The following is a 218-nucleotide window of genomic DNA, read 5'->3' as shown; positions in this document are numbered from 1 at the left end:
GTCACATCCTCTCAATCTGGCTATTTCATGGAGAATCCAGCTGACAAAGACAGAAGACACATTTTATGCCTGCGTCTTTTTGTTTCTCTGTTGTTGTGTTGGTATATTTACACCACAGAAGTAACTGTGATCTGATGGAGAACTAGAAGTAGAATCAGAAGCCCTGAGGAAAATCCTGCAGCTTGCTTATATTTTTAACCTCTCTTCTTTAAGGATTG

The sequence above is a fragment of the Piliocolobus tephrosceles genome, unplaced genomic scaffold, assembly GCF_002776525.5.
Source record: "Piliocolobus tephrosceles isolate RC106 unplaced genomic scaffold, ASM277652v3 unscaffolded_28524, whole genome shotgun sequence".
Classification (NCBI taxonomy): domain Eukaryota; kingdom Metazoa; phylum Chordata; class Mammalia; order Primates; family Cercopithecidae; genus Piliocolobus; species Piliocolobus tephrosceles.
The sequence above is the reverse complement of the archived record's forward strand: the minus strand, read 5'-3'. Positions refer to the sequence as shown.